The sequence below is a fragment of the Epinephelus fuscoguttatus genome, linkage group LG4 (genome assembly GCF_011397635.1).
Source record: "Epinephelus fuscoguttatus linkage group LG4, E.fuscoguttatus.final_Chr_v1".
In the NCBI taxonomy this organism is placed as follows: Eukaryota; Metazoa; Chordata; class Actinopteri; order Perciformes; family Serranidae; genus Epinephelus; species Epinephelus fuscoguttatus.
In genome coordinates this window covers 41,937,832-41,954,667 of record NC_064755.1, presented here as the reverse complement: position 1 = coordinate 41,954,667, position 16,836 = coordinate 41,937,832, and the positions used below count along the sequence as shown (strand labels likewise).

Sequence of the window (16,836 nt, the reverse complement as noted above, 5' to 3'; positions counted from 1 at the left end):
GGGGATGGAGGAAGCAAAGCTTATCTAGTCCAATCCCCAGACAGCACAAAGAGTTAATACAACGAAAACACACACTTAGTCACTCTCTGAATCCCCTCTTCCTCACAATCATCTCATCAGTTTACGCAATTTTCCTCCTCCTCCTCCTCCTCCCTGTTATACATTTCAATCACTCCTTTTCTAAACTTCCTTTTGAATTGATTAACATTTTTATTGAGTTTAACTTCTTCATCTAAACCATTCCATAGAGGCCCTAATATTGACCCATGAGGTACACCGCACGTGATGTCTCTTCCAGTGGAATTAACATTGCCAATTTGGACAAACTGTTGCCTATTTTCTAGATAGCTTCTCAGCCAGTTCAGTACAATTTCCCTAAGGCCATATATCTCCATCTTCTTTAACAAAACACTATGATCTATTGTGTCGAAAGCCTTTTTTAAGTCGATGAAGATTCCAGTGGCAAACCTCCTTTTATCTATATGGGTCGTAATTTCTTCAATTAAATCAATTAATGCAAATAAAGTCGATCTGTTTCTTCTAAACCCATAATGACTGTCTGTTAACAATTTATGATTCTCAATGAAACTATCTAATCTGGCAGCGAATATCAGTTATATAAAATAATGAAACGGACAGGTTCACTATTGACTCAGTCTCCCCAGCAACACAACCAGACTAGTGGAGAATAATATCCAGAATACACATTTAGGTGCTTGTTTTATTTCAGGTTTCTGTTTTGGAAATTGATGCAAAAAGCACATATTTCATTAGATAATGACTCATTTACATATTTAACCATAACATTTCAGATAACATGTAATACAAAAAAAAGTCTTAATATCAGTGATCAGCTTGGGAAGTTTAATAGTGGTATTTATGAGTTAACATTTTTACCCTGGTGTCTTATTTTTGGTCTCTGCCTTTTTCTCAAAATTATTTTTTTCTCATACATCCAGACTCTGCAGTTTACTCCTAACTATTTCTGAGGGTTTGTTCATGTATCATTCATACCCATAGACTTATAGGACATTTTATTCCTAAAAACGTGGTGAAAATGGATTTTTTTTTATGACTGCTGACAGAATTTTCTGATTTATGGAGTGATATGGGTGGGTTCTATAATATCCAAAACCCACTCTGTAAAAATGTTTGACTCTAGACAAAGTGGAACAATAATTTTGAACCTGACTTTATCAAATATTCAGATTTGTTGTTCTGGAAATGTCTGCAAAAAGAGAATATTTAACGTCATGATGCTTCATTTGCATAAATACAATTTCAGGAAACTGATACACAAGAAAAAAAATTCTTAATTAGATTTGTTAAAAAAATTTTACACACTAAATCTGTGTGTAGATTTGCACATAAAAGCCTACGCTACTGAAAACCTGAAAGAACCAGCTCTTGGACCTTGAAATGCGGCTGCTAAACGGACCCGCCAGCGACTTATAGAGCGATTTTAAGGTAAGTGTTGCTTAGACAGGTACTGAATAAGCTATGAACATTTTAGGCCGACATTCTTTGCAAAAAGTTATTTTAATTTGTTTTGTTTCATATTTATATCCAACATCATGTTTCAGTAGACTACATCAGTTCATTTTAATGTCATGCTACAAATAGTCTATATTTATTTATCCGAATAAAAGAGAGTAGCTTGATTATCTTGTTTCAAGTGTTTTTCCCAGGATAACCAGACATCACACAATACTGACAAAATTACACTTTATTTTTGAGGGCGTAAAAGTGCCTCACAGGTTCCCTTCAAGCTGGTGTTGATTTCTTGTAGGGATGTGTTCATTTGCTGAACTGCTGTAAGTAAAGCCTCTTGATTTCTCAGGACCTCATCCATAAGGACAGCCGGATAACAGCGTCTTTGGCCTCGGTGCCTGGGTTCAGCAGGGGCAGCAGGAGCAGCAGGTGGTGGAGCCACGAAGGAGCACACACCAGCTGAAAGAATTATTTGCAACAACACGTTTTTTTTTTGTTTTTTGTTTTTTTTGGCTCTTTGATCATTTGAATGAATAAATCTGATTTCACAAATGTTTAATTTACATTGGCTGCAGACTGAATTATTTGGAGCTGTATTAAACAGAGCTTTAGGCTATTAAGATTCAAATAATTTGAGGACGATGCATACAAACTGCTGTAGGCTATATGTTATCCGTATCATTTGTTAAAATAAATGTTAAATAGCTCTACATTCCAACAGCCATCACTGATCTAGAGTTTATCCATTACGCATAAAACATCTCTGGTTTCCCGTTCCCACTTCATTCAAAGCCCCACAAATGAATCTTCTGTTTGTTTGGTGACCGCTGTATTTTTTGTGTGTGCTTATGCGTTTCTTTGCCTCCAGTTTCATATCAAACCATTTACGCTTCACCTCTGACATGGTTCTTTATACTACGGAGACAACATTAACAGCATCTGTTACCTCCCTCCAGGCCTTCGCTTTGCCTGTCCCTGTCACACCACTACTAACTGAAGAAAATAAAATGTTTTTTCTTAAGTCCACTTCACCCAAAATCATTTCGATCTCCGCTTTGGAAAAATTCTTTTTTCTTTCTCACTCTTTCTTTGTTTGTGCCATGACTGACAGGTCGACAGGATGCACCTACACCTCCTTATATGGTGGTCATTGGATATTCACAGGCGGGGATTTATGCTAATTGCTGATTAGCAGGAGCGCGCTGTCACTTTACAATGGATTGGCATTCATGATCATACACACGTGTTTACGATCAAATCTGAGTTTCCCGCGGCGTTCCTGAATCTGGAGTAGGTTTTTAGTAGCGTAGGCTTTTATGTGCAAATCTACACACAGATTTACTCACTTTTCATGAATGAGACCCGCTGTGTGGTGCCCTTTGACCTGGTGCATCACTTAAGGCCACAGTGTCTTTGTCACATGATGGAGGGAGTCGAGATGACACCGCTTGGCCCTGTGAATGGAACATTTACATTTCTCTGCAGGTTCTGCAGGACGGACTTTTCATACCATCAGAGAACTTCAAGCCTGAAATATCACCTCAACCCAAAGACTTTCGCAGCGAACCTGGAGGTCTGAGCTAGCACAGCCTCTGATGCTAACGCTGGCAGCCAGCCTCGTCACGCCACACTCGACCAGGTGTGCAAACACAAATTGAGTAAAGCAGCACACATCATACACACTGAAATACACGTTAAACACACATTAAACACACATCATACACACTGAAACAGACATTAAACACACATTAAACACACTGAAACACACATTAAACACACATCATACACACAGAAACAGACATTGAACACACTGAAACACACATTAAACACACATCATACACACTGAAACAGACATTAAACACACTTAAACACACATTAAACACAAGTTAAACACAAATTAAACACACATTAAACACACTGAAACACACATTAAACACACATCATACACACTGAAACACACATTAAACACAAGTTAAACACACATCATACACACTGAAACACACATTAAACACACATCATACACACTGAAACACACATTAAACACACATCATACACACTGAAATACACATTAAACACAAGTTAAACACAAATTAAACACACATAAACACACATTAAAACACATTAAATACACGTTAAACACACATTAAACACACTTGAACACATTAAACTCACATTAAACACATGTTAAACACTTGAACACATGTTAAACACACGTTAAACACACTTGAACACACGTTAAACACACATTAAACACAGGTTAAACACACATTAAACACACCTGAACACACATTAAACACACATTAAACACACGTTAAACACTTGAACACAAACACACTTGAACACACGTTAAACACACATTAAACGCAGGTTAAACACACATTAAACACACCTGAATACACATTAAACACACATTATACACACTTGAACACACATTAAACACACATTAAACACACTTGAACAAACGTTAAACACACTTGAACATGCATTAAATACACATTATACACACGTTAAACACACATCATACACACTGAAACAGACATTAAACACACATTAAACATGGCTTAATAGAGACAATTTTAAACGCAAGTACACGAATTGGCTTCAGTATACTTCACAGCATTCACAGACAAACACTTGTCTTTATCTGGACACATTTTCCCCACAGATACAACATGCTAATGTTATTAGCACAAGCCTATGGCATTTTACATTGTATAAATTAGCCTAGCAGTTAGCAGAGATTTCCTCTGCTCATATGAAGCCAGGATAAATCACACACATGACTTGAAAATGCTATTTTTGTGGAGGCTTTATTGTCTTCACAGTTTATTGTTGTTTTGTTTATCTGTGAAATGAAATCAAAGCTTTGTTTCCACTGAGGGAAATGGTTTCAGCTTACAGAGACAGGAACTGCCCATTGGTTCGACATCCCATTGGTTTGACATCCCATTGTTCCGACCATATTAAACTCATTGTTCTGAAGTCCGTTCTGAAATCATCATGATGCCCTGTGCTTAAGGTCTGGTTAGGTTTAGGCACAAAAACCACTTGGTTAGGGTCAGGAAAAGATCATGGTGTGGATTAAAATGAAAAAGAAACACATAAGCCGTGAGCCTGCTCTGCCTCAAGCCGGTCGCGGCGCACCATACGCCCGCCGCGAGCCGTTCAGCACCGCGGACAGTCGAACTAATGGGATGTCAAACCAATGGGCTGTCGAACCAATGACATGGACCCGTTCACCTCATATCATTAAAGTGCTCCACATATCAAGAGGCGCAGCATCCTCTCACACACAGGTTCAATTATTCCTCACAGTTTGTTCAACAGGTGATTGGTTGGGAGAGCTGACACCCTGTATCCTCAGCTCATTAACAGTGTAGCACTGTAACTGTCATCACTACATGTGGTTTCCACTGTATATATAAATATCTGTCCTAACCATACAGCATGTTAGTGTATGAAACATAAAGAACAGAGCACTAAATGTACAGTTTGTAGATTAGGGAGAAAAATAGAAAGACAGAATAAATGTTCCAGTGAAAATCCTTGTTTTTGTAACCTTTGGCCGCTGAAATTCTTCCCTTTGATTCAAAACCTAACAAAGCCTCAGATTTTGCCTTTGGACCTGGGACACGGCTTCCCTTCGACACCCTCATTTGAATAAGGAGGATGAACAAATACAGCAGGAATCCTAAAATAATCTAAACATCCCTGCTTGTTTACTTCCACCAGTCGACACACAGTAACACACTGGCAGTGTGACGGCCGCCCAGGGGATCTGCCTTGTATTTTATGCATTCATACAAACCTGTTGCTGCTCCTGTACAGCAGCCTCTTACATAATAAATGTGGAGCGTAGCAGAGGGAATAACACTAACCCTAACCACAGTCATCCTCAACAACAACATCACCATATGTAATAAATGTGCCGAAAAGGAGATTCAAATTACTCATTCATTCATTGGAAAATATGTCTGAGATCAAGATGCTGGTAAAATAAAAATAAACACAAATTAATGGAGCAAAAAATATTTTTCTTCTGCGTCCTTTTAATCATCTCTCAGCCCTCACATTTATTATGCGGCCACATTTATGATCCCATGTAAATATGTTAGTATGGCATCCTCTCTAATGTTTTGAAGAGCACTGGGAGGGCTTACATAAAAATTCAAGACATATTTCAAAACAGTTTAATTTTGTTTTGAGCCTAGAAATCTCCTGCAAAATCATCTGAGGGTCCCGACGCTGAGCTTGAGATTGAACTCAGGGATGAACTTGAGAAAATGACTCTTTTCCCTCCAGATGAACATTAACTGTTTATCAAACTCAGCAGCAGAGGTGGAGACGTCCCACAGAGCTGCAGAGGATGAACTACACATTGCTCTAGAGCTGCACAGGCTCATGAATACATACTGTACACCCTGCTCACAGATGCTGTTCCAGGTTAGGATGGAAAAACAAAGCCGAGTTGACACAGGCGCTGGACTGTTCTGTTGCTGAGGCTGGGATGGCTATTTCTGGACAGGCCTGTATGATTCATCAGTGGCTGTTAGGAGGTCTGACGTGTCACGATGTGTCATTCCACTAATTGTCACTCTGACTTATCCTGAGCCCTCTCTGCCGCCCCTGAGCTCTCTCCTGACCTGAGATAATTCTGCTACAAAACCATGCAGAGGGAGCAGGTTTCATACACCTCAGGGAAGGAGAATCTCTGCATGTTTTGTGGACACGGTGACACCCCCAGAATTTTTTTCTATTATTATTATTGGACTGGTCAGAGCAGGCCACTGAAAATCTTGAGGTGGCACACTAAAGCCAAAAGCCAGAGCTAGAGTTTAGGAATGTTGTTGTAGTATAAACAGTGTTGTGCAAAGGTTTGGCCAGCCCTGGTCAAAATTTCTTGTACTGTGAAAAGTGAGTAGAAGACGAACTGATCTCCAAAAGGCACAAAGTTAAAGATGAAACATGCTTTTCAACATTTTTAGAGTGACAAAACAAAACAAAAAGGAGCTCCATGCAAAAGTTTGGCCACCCCGAGACATTTGAGCTGTCAGACGACTTCTCCCAGGGTCTCAGACCTTGACAAGCTTGTTCACAGTCATCGTTAGGAAAGGCCAGGTGATGCAGATTTCAAAGCTTTATAAATACTCTGACTCCTGAAAGCTTGTCCCAACAATCAGCAGCCATGGGCGCCTCCAAACAGCTGCCTAGCACTCTGAAAACTAAAAGACCTGATGAAGACTAGAAGAAGATAGCAAAGTGTTTTCAGGGAGCTGTTTCCTCAGTTGGTCATGCCATTAAGAAATGGCAGTTAACAGGAACTGTGGAGGTCAAGCTGACAACTTTGTGAGAGAGCTGCTCGTAGGATTGTCAGAAAGGAAGTGGTGCACTGTTCTACTGTGCAGACACACCTGGACAGGTACTGCATGACCTTCATGGAAGAGTCATCAGAAGAAAACCTTTCCTGTGTCCTCACCACTAAATTCAGCTTCAGAAGTCACAAGAACCTGGTCTCACTCCGAGGTCATTGAATACAGGCGCTTGGTCAGTGACTTCCAATGTCGGATAATGACAAAAAAAGCTGTCCTTTCACGTCAGCATATTACCCATCCAGTCACCATTATTGTTTAATAGCACCCAGCGGCGTCAGAGGGAAACGCGGCGGTACAGCTAGGTAAGTTAAGATGGTGGAAGTCCGAACTCTGTCAAGCCAAACACTATTCTTTTTTTCTCAACCCATCCATGTATGTGTGTTGGCTACACATAACCACATGCGTTTGTTTTTGAAGGGAAATACACGCCAATTCACAGTGTTGTATTGACGCAGTGCTTTTATTTTGAAAGAGACTGTATGCAAACTGTACATTCCCTGTGAAAACAGAAGTGTATTTTGAAAACAGACAATGCATGTAACAGGCTGAAGGCAGAACGTCAACAGCCAACACACCCAGGGTACCTCGGACATCATATCTCGACGTGGAAAGTCCATGACCAAACGTGGACATGTGATGAGGTTGCAGTGAGTATTACTGTCATTTTCTTACAGATGTCTCTCTTAACAACTGATTAACATGTTGATACACTCGTATGTGTCACCACTCGTATGTGGCACACAAAGTAATAAGATGGAGGAACAATGAGGGTTTTTTGGAAGAGTCATACAGGCTGTCCTACCTTGTTGGTAAAGCATGTCAGGGCTGTATGCAGCCTGACAGGTATACCAGCTGAGTAGAAGGGTAGTGCAAATGATTTTTATTTGTGGTTAATGTATTCATCTTGAATCAATATTATTATTTTACTTTGATGTAACCAGGAGTAAAAGACTGATTGAGATTAAAAGTCTTTTTCCAGATGTGCAGCAGCACAATAACGCACTTACAGACACTGAACAAACATACAACAATTTAAGATGAAAACAAAGGAGAGAATAATGAGATATCAAAAAACATTCTTCAACATTCAGAACATCCACAGCCAGATGTGCCTCCTTCCAAATCATCAAGAATCACTTTGGATGCATTTAATGAGAGCAGCTGACGCGCTGGAGATGAACATCTGTCAGAGACAAGAGAGAACAGCTCTGTGGAGTGAAGATGCAAATACAACAATATTTCTATTAAGATAGTCTAAATATGATTTAGGATGAGTGCATCAACAATACAGAGGCTTGACATTTTTTGTAACTGTATAGTCTATCATTCTATCAGAACTTTCACGTTTCATATGGCTTTATGTGGTGATATTTTATGGTGTCTCTGTGTCATAAACAACATCAGCTATCATAATCACACCTGATTTCAATAAGGTACAATGTCTGAAGCTGGCTGAGTGTTGTTTGATCACTGATAGTACTGTTTTGAAGCAGAGAGACCGACTTGTCATTTGGAGCTCCGCCTGGATCTTTGCATGGAAAAAACACTGTAGAATGGTCATACTTTGAGGAATCTTCTTCAAATATGAAACAAATGTTCATTGATAGCGTGCCTACAGCCCCACAGTGTCATTTACCTGCTCAGATGAAGACACAGACAGTTATTCATCCTGAAACACATTTTTTATTTTATTTTAGGCAAAATCTTCAATTTTTTACTGACTCCAGAGGCTCATTACTCTGTCTCTGTATCACCTAGAGTCTTTCTGACACTTTCACAAGAAAATTCAGAGTTTTCTTTCTGGCAAGACCTCATGCATGCATGTAGTCAGAGCGGTTCAGAAGCTACAGTCATTTTAATTTGGGTATGTCATTTTAGGCGTTTTTGCTACAAAATGGGGGTGGAGTGCAAGAGGTTTTAATTTTAGATAAGCAGAGGGCATACAAATTTAAATACTCATATTTTTTACTTTACTGACGATTTTTAAAGACCATGGAAGGCATTGTCTTTAAAAATTGCATTTTCTTCACAAAAAATGCCAAAGTGACCTCATCTATCACAGCCAGAATCTGTAAAAACAGAGATTATTGTTGGATTTAAAATTTCCGGTTGGACACGTCATGTGTGACAACAGCTTCCATCAGAAAAAAAAAAACAAAACTTAAAAAAACAACCGAATTTGAGTTCAGAAAAGTGATATTTAATTAAAATCAATTTATTTTACGTCTCATCAAAAATAAAGCATTTGCATAACAAGAGTGAAAAACTGAGGGTTTTTTCAACTCACGGATTTTATCTTCTTCTTTTATCGTAGTTTTAAAAATCTAATAACTAATTTATGGCAGAGGGAGGGTCAGGGATTTTTCTCCAGTCACTCGTCCTACTGTCGTTGAATGGCAACGGTGGTCAGTACTCTTCACTTTATGACGTACTTATGTCCTGTATGATCAAATGCAGTTATTTTAACAGAACACACAAACTGATTCTAAACCTAAACAAGTAGTTTGGTGCCTGAACCCATCCACGCCACCACTACAACCTGGTCTCAAATCGTTGAATCCCAATGCTTGGGCAGTGACTTCCAACGTCAGACACCGACGAAAAAAGCTGTCCTTTCACGTCAGCATGATACGTGGCCTGTCAATGTTACTGTTTAATGATGTGAAATAAGTAGAACACATTTAAAACACATATTTTTTATTTGGATAAAGCATCATGCAGCCATCAGATGCATTTTAATGTGCACTGTCTGTATGTAAATCTGGTGAAGGGAAATCAAAGTCCAGTCAAATGAAAATAGGTCTGCTCAGAGTCCCAAGTTGTTCTAAGTGCAGCCCTTGAGTGAACATACCTCGTCCTCCGGCAGGTGTCTACTGGGAACGAGCAGGATAAGGAATATATGAACTCTCTCCCAGAGCCCAAATATTCAGGCCTGTGCTGTCGTCCAACTAAAACTTTCCACAACTCTCTGTGTCGCTGGCTGCCCTGATATGATTTATGGAACCACATTTAATGGACAACAGAGAGCAACAAAGCCCGGCTTGCTTTGTGTTTCATCAGGGCTCAAAATAAATGTTCACTTTTTATGCATATTTACACCCCAATATTATTCAGGAGGATCAACATTTCCATTTGGGGCATGAAAACACCATTTCCCATCTGGTCTAAGCCCCCATCATGATTATGTGCTGGGATAGGCTCGTATTACCCAGGGTATCCTATTTCATGTTCTTTTTTTCCTGGTCACACTGAGTTCTCTTTTCATAATAATATCCAACGTATTCAGCTTAATTATGTATGCTGGGGTATTTGTGATTAGGATATGAATATGCATATAAACAGCTTAGCCCAAATATGACCTCAACTGGAGCGTGAGCTGCTATCCTCAGTATCCTCTCTGTGTTAAGGCGCTCAGTGGTGCGATGTCATTTTCACTGAAATTTCCTAATAAGCTTGACTTAATAGGCCCACCATGGATACTTGTGATTAGAAACAGGCACTGACATCTTTTCACGCTGCATATTTCCTCACTGATTAACGTCTTGATTTCCATGCTCACAATATTAAAGCACAATTTATGGAGGTTTAAGATAGTTTTCACACCTGGCTTGTTCAGTTCGGTCGAATCAAAACTTGGGAGTGTTGATCCTGTTGGTGCAGTTTGTTCTGGCAGGTGTGAACGCAGCAGTCACACTCAGGTATGGACCAGAACCACCAGACTGAGCCCTTGTTCAAGAAGTGGTCTGAACTCAGTTACATGGATTAATGGATTAAAACAGCTACGTAGCTACCTGTGCTGTGCCTATCATGTGTCTACCTGCTGGATCTTTAGAGATAGTTTTAGCTGATGAGCATATTACAGTTCAGGAGGATTATGTACCTGAATTCTTGATATGTGCCTTCAGCACCTCCATTGCATCAAAACATTATTTTCCAGCCAAGTCGTACCTGTTTTTTTTCTTTTTTTTTTATTGGTGTGTCACAGCGTTGTTTTTTTTTTAGATATAATTTTCCTCTTAAATTATACCCCCCCTCCCTGTCACAAAACATTTTTTAATATTGACCAGAAGTAAATGATTTTTGCTTTGTACATTATTTGTACTGTTTTGAATTTAACCAAATCTTGAAATTTCAATGTATGTGGCTTTAAAACAGAAATTTATTTTCACACACTTTGTCTAAACATGATCTATCTTAATTTGCTCTTGCGTATCAATTTTTCGATTTACATTCATTCTAACCGCTTCATCGTCTTGAGGGTCGCGGGGGGGGGCTGGAGCCTATCCCAGCTGACATCGGGCGAGAGGCAGGGTACACCCTGGACAGGTCGCCAGACTATCGCAGGGCTGACACATACAGACAAACAACCATTCACACTCACATTCACACCTACGGGCAATTTAGAGTCTCCAATTAACCTAGTCCCCAATCTGCATGTCTTTGGACTGTGGGAGGAAGCCGGAGTGCCCGGAGAGAACCCACGCTGACACAGGGAGAACATGCAAACTCCACACAGAAGGGCTCCCACGCCCGGGATCGAACCGGCAACCCTCTTGCTGTGAGGCAAGAGTGCTAACCACCACACCACCGTGCCGCCCTTTTTCAATTTCCAAATAACATAATTTCCGGAGCTTAAAACAGCGGTATCATCTGCAAATAAAACGAATTTTAATGTTAACTCAACGTAAGTCATTAATATATAATATAAACAATTTTGGTCCCAATACTGACCCCTAGGGTTACACCACAAGTAATGTTACAACATGATGATTTCCATTCACTCATTTGAACAAACTGCTGCCTGTTTTTTTTAATAACTTTTTTAACCAATTCAGTGCTGTTCCCCTGATGCCACATTTTCCCAGTTGGATTATTTATTGCTGAATTACAGCTCACAACTCGCACCAACGCTGCTCTGCTCTGATTGCTTCTGCTGGCTACTGAAACATCCTGGTGCAGACTATTTACTGGAGTTTACCAGCCTGTCGCTCAGGCTGCACCTGAAGATAATTACAAGCACGGCTGTTCTCAGCTTTCGATGTCTGATAGTCCACCACTGACATTTTCATCAAGTCTTGTCTCATCAACAAAAATGAAACATAGATTTTTGGGCCCGACTGATTTATCGGCCGGCCGATTTAATCAGCCCATTATAGCCATTAGAGAATAATCAGCAATCTGCCAAAAGTTGGCCGATTGACGCCGATGTTAACACTTAGATTTTCATCACTAATAAAATGCAGGGAATATGGTGTTTTACTTATAAATGATGTCCTTGTGTTACTTTGTGCACTATAACCTCCCTCTGTTAAGTTGTCAATAATAAGAAGAACTCTGGTGCTGTGAACATACATGTGAATGTCTTAATTCGTAGAGACTTTGCATGATTATTTTATTTCCCAGAGGTTTACTGCCTTTTTGCACATCATGTTTTTGATTTATTTTGTGTTCAAATTGTTCATATGCTGCTTGTTCCACACAATTTCTGACAATAAAAGTATTTGAAAATAGTAAAAGGTTCTTCCTTCAATTTATATCTTTGTCACGAGTGTTTGAACTATATTTAAGCCATCAAAAGCAGGTATTTCTGGGTTTTTTAAATTGAAAAACGTAAAAATTTAATCAGCCGATATATCGGTTATTGGATTTTTTTATTCCATAATATCGGAATCGGCATCGGCCCCAAAAAATCCATATCAATCGGGCCCTATAGATTTCATCTTAGTTTTTATTATTATGATCTATTTTATAGCTCATCATCGTCTCATTTTTGTCATGGAAAAAAGGTAGTAGACGCAAAATGTTCATCATAATTTTCAAAATCAACACTGCATTAGACATTAAGTATTTTCTACATATATTGTGGAGCCTCTAATCTATAACGATGCATCATGCTTGATCAGATTTATTAGATATTTTGTATGTAAAATCTTTATCTGCGAAGTCATCTCACTATCAGCAAATAAATGAAGTAAAACAGTGAAAATAGAAGCTTCTGAAATGCAGCGGAATATAATGTAACATAAATCATAAAGCCTAAATGTACAATCACCTCCAGCACTGGTTCTGTATCACCTGTACTGTGTTTCATTAAGCAGCAACATGTCGTCTCAGGACAGAAGTCAGAAGCAAAGGAAAAATGATTGGTGCTTCCTAATCTGAGGTCCGGGGTCGTGGAGAGGTTTCTGAGAGGTCCCTGTCAAAATGAAGGTTGGTTCAATTTCACTCTCTCTGTTATCTCCCCGTCCACCGTACAGAAAGGCAACAAAAGCCTTTGAAAGGCTCCGTGGGATGAAACCTCTATTAAGTCTTCCAGACCTCTATTAGGTCCGGATTGATTTTTTGACATAAAAGTTTGGGTGGCTATAACTTTATAGAATTTGTCAGTGACTTCCTCCAAACACAGAGCATCCTCAAACATCTACAGGGTTTCTAAACTATTTTTTTATCCCCTCCCAGAGGGGGGCCTTGGATGAATGTGCACACCTCTCCGAGCAGAAATGGGTTCCCCTAAAAATCCTATCGGCGCCCCTGGGTGTGAGGGTTACAGCCTTTGAGCCGCTCTTATCTCGGCTTGTATTTTAAATAGGATGCACTTTGTCTTGTGATGACAGGTGAATCCAGGGATCTGACCGTCCGTGCCACGCATGCACCGCTGGAGCGCACGAATCCAGTCGCACCGCCCTCCTGTCCGCCTGCTGCTGCCGGGAGGAGCGGAGGAGAGAGCAGACCGGAGCGCAGCATCAACACTCACGGTACCGTCGGGATGTGGCAGCGGTCTCGACAGCTAGAAATGCCCCGTGAAAATCTCAAAGTTTGTCTCCTGTGAGAGCGGAAGACAAAGAAGACAGATAAAGGCGCGCAGAGACACAGAGACACAGAGAGACAGAGACAGAGGGAGAGACACATCGCGCTGAGCTGCATCAGCCGCCGCAGAAATTTCCAGCGGTGCCTTCCCCGCCTGCTGCCCGGCTCTGTCGCTCCTGATCGAGGAGCGCGTCGGAGCCGCTGTCCGAGCCGATCTAACGGTCAGGAGACGAGAAGGAGGGACAGAGGAGGCAGCCCACTCCTCCAGACATCCTCCCCTCTGCGTCTGGACCCCCGCAGTGTCCGCCGATGTGGAGGTGAGTGCCGATGATGGTGTGATGTTGGCCGCTTTGACAGCGAGTTGAGGTGGTGATTGCTGAAGGACTCGCAGGTGAAGGGCCACGTGGTCTGACTGTTAACTGCGTTCTGGTTCTTACCGAGCTCTGCAGTGTGTCACCGAGTCGTAACTTTAACAGCTTCCCTGCCTGCACGGGCGTCACAGCGCGTGGGGCTGCGTGTCTGATAACATCACATATACAGTAACTCAGAGAGCGTGCATCCGATTTTACATCCAACACAGTGACCAGAGTCCACAGAGTCCAGGCTTTGCACGTCTTTACGCACAGTACAGCTCCACTGCAGACACAAACAGCAGGAGGCAATGTGGACCTGACTGAGCCTGTGTCTGATGATCACAGCCAAAGAAATACATGTGACACCAGGTCAGAGTCTAACGAGCTGTTATCACCTGTAGTGGCTGAAGAGGAGATATTATCACACTACCTGAGTCACGATACGGTATTATCGCGATATTCTGCGATATGCTGAGTAACATATATTGTGATTTATTAGCTTTTTAAAACTCCAAGTTACGTCACCAAAGTAGAAAATTGTCAACATTTTAACTTGTTTAATCAAATTAGGGACTGTTCGTTATTTATGGGGGGCATGTTAAATAATTTTTGAGCACTTAAGGAGGGGCTATTTTTAAATTAATTTATTAAGGAGGGGCATACAGATTTAAATAGCTGTATTTTGTATTTACTTTGACAACATTCCTGTACATACAGAAAATACCGCTGGATTTTCAAATTTCCAGTGGTCCTTGGACACATCACTGTCCAAACTGGTGTCCAAATGACACCATTTATCACGGGCTGAAACTCTAAAAACAGAAATTACCACTGGATTTTCACATTTCTAGCAGTCCTTGGATATATCATGTGCGATAAACACTTCCGCTAGAAAAAAGAAACAAACATGTAGTAGTTAATGATGCTTTGCCAAAGGAGGATGCTGCAGCTTTTCGGAGGTCAGTTGATCGAGGATTCAATCAGACACATCTAACAGAGGTATATTCATCAGAGGTTTTGAATAAAAGTTCCAATAAACACATCAGGAATCATATACAAGCCGTCACTCTGCCCCCAGGAAGATCCTCTGGGACTGCGCTTCATGGTGAAATAGTTAAAGGTGGAAAATTTGGTTCACTGGGGACAAATTATGTCTTAATAATAAAGTAAAATATGTTTCCTTTAAAATGTTGCATCAAACAGACTTTGGAGAGATTCAGACCTGTTCTTGGATATTCTTGTCATTTCTATGAATAGGGGTCTGTTTCTTATTTATGAGGGGGGGGGGGGTGCAAAAAGGGGGAGGCATGTTGAATAATTATTCAAGCACTGAGGAGGGTCTTGTGTGTTTTTTGTTTTTGTTTGTTTGTTTTGTTTTTTTGTGAAGAGGAGGGGCCACAGATGTAAATGGCTGTATTTTGTGTTCAGATTTTTTGGCAGAAATATGGCGGAAGAAGTGCAATATCCAGTTCATGTGTCAAATGTGTCACGACGTGCCGTTATTAATGAAGGACTGTGGAGCTGCAGAGTGTCCTGGCCCACATGTCATATTCAGATGTAAGGGAACGTGCTTATTTGGTACAGACCCCAACATAAATCATCATCGTCATTTTTAGATTTTTTTCAGTGAATATTCTGCAAAAAATTACGATTCCCATAAAAATTTGGGATTTTTTAAAATACAGAGTTTATAAAAAGCATGAAAATGAGCTTGTTCATCAAAAACACTGATCCTCGGACCACCTGACAGAGGTCCGGGCTGAGTGCCAAATGTCCTCAAGTAACGCCGCCGTGTACGTGTGCGGGGCTGCTGTGAGCGGCCCCTGACCTCCTGTCATTTTGCAAAAGTGGCCCCCAGACAAAACAAGTTAAGTATCACTGCATGTAGCAACATAACAAATGCTTATATTTGGCGAACTGGTGCTTAAATTAATATTTAATGAATGACTAGTAAAATGAATTTAAAAACAGTGGCAAATGTGAAGATGTGCTCGTTTTGTGTCATTATGAATTCAGTAACTTTGGGTTTTGGACTGTCGGTTGGACAAAACAATTTGTAAAACATCACCCTTCAAACCTTTTGAGTCTCCTCTCCTCTTTTTTTTAATAGATAGAATAAGTAAATGTTTAATAGATGTTACATTCAAATAATAAAGAAACATGAGAGTCATTAGCCGCAGCTCCACAGTCAGCCAGAACAGGGCGTGTCCCTGGAACATGACTGCCTGTCGGGCCTGTCCTCATCGGCAGACTCCAGTTCTCTGCATTTCACTAGTGCAGCCGTTAGAAAAGAGCACATGAACCGAAACTGCACCAGAACAGAAGCACTTTCTGTGTTTCAGCTTTGTATCGACTCTGTGCTTAAGGTGCAAACAGCTGCTTTCTATTCTGTGACATCCATAATATGTATGAAAATAATAACTGATTTCATCTTACAAACGCTGAATGGAAACTGTAACAGTAACGCACCCCCAAAGGCACGCGTTGTCCTTAAAGTCGCCAAAGAATTGCATCATCTGCCGGAGCGGCTCTCTCGCGTCCTGCGGTGCCAGTGACAGCTCCATGGCTCATCTGAAAGGCCTGTAGCAAAAACAGCAGCTCATTACAAGTGCAGCGGCTCGGGCTTCCTCTGGCAGGAGGCTGCTGGCTCATTAAGGGTCACCGAGGGGCGAGTCTCCCTCTATGAGCCTCAGCTTGTTACCAGAGCTCTCTGTGAAACCGCTGTTAATTGGAATTAATTTATTTTCACTGACAGATTGAGGAGGTACACGAATCAGTAAAACTCCCTCCGTACAGTGAAACCTCACTGCTGT

At 40.7% G+C, this 16,836-nt stretch overlaps 1 protein-coding gene across 1 annotated transcript in view; it reads left to right on the top strand.

Moving 5' to 3' along the window:
- Window positions 1-13,485: 13,485 nt before the first annotated feature.
- Window positions 13,486-16,836, top strand: part of mgat4c (mgat4 family member C) — a 190,097-nt gene continuing 186,746 nt past the window's right edge. The window contains exon 1 of the mRNA XM_049573050.1: window positions 13,486-13,987. The gene's annotated coding sequence lies outside the window, so the exon portion shown is untranslated. The remainder of the gene's footprint in view (window positions 13,988-16,836) is intronic.